Source organism: Astatotilapia calliptera, chromosome 5, assembly GCF_900246225.1.
Source record: "Astatotilapia calliptera chromosome 5, fAstCal1.2, whole genome shotgun sequence".
In the NCBI taxonomy this organism is placed as follows: Eukaryota; Metazoa; Chordata; class Actinopteri; order Cichliformes; family Cichlidae; genus Astatotilapia; species Astatotilapia calliptera.
This window is the reverse complement of record NC_039306.1, coordinates 27,466,184-27,466,396: the sequence shown is the minus strand read 5'-3', so window position 1 is coordinate 27,466,396 and position 213 is coordinate 27,466,184.

The following is a 213-nucleotide window of genomic DNA, read 5'->3' as shown; positions in this document are numbered from 1 at the left end:
ACCGCGCCACGACGCAAGCGCGAACTGACCAATGACTGCATGGCACCGCCGAACTTCTTCACCAGGAGATTTTATTTATTTATTTATTTAAATTTATTTCTTTATTATTTTTATTTTATTCCCCTGTTAAATGCAGTATTTACAATTGCATGAAGCCTGGGAGATATGTGATAGGGGAAATCATTACAATTAACATGTGCAATTTAAAAAAAT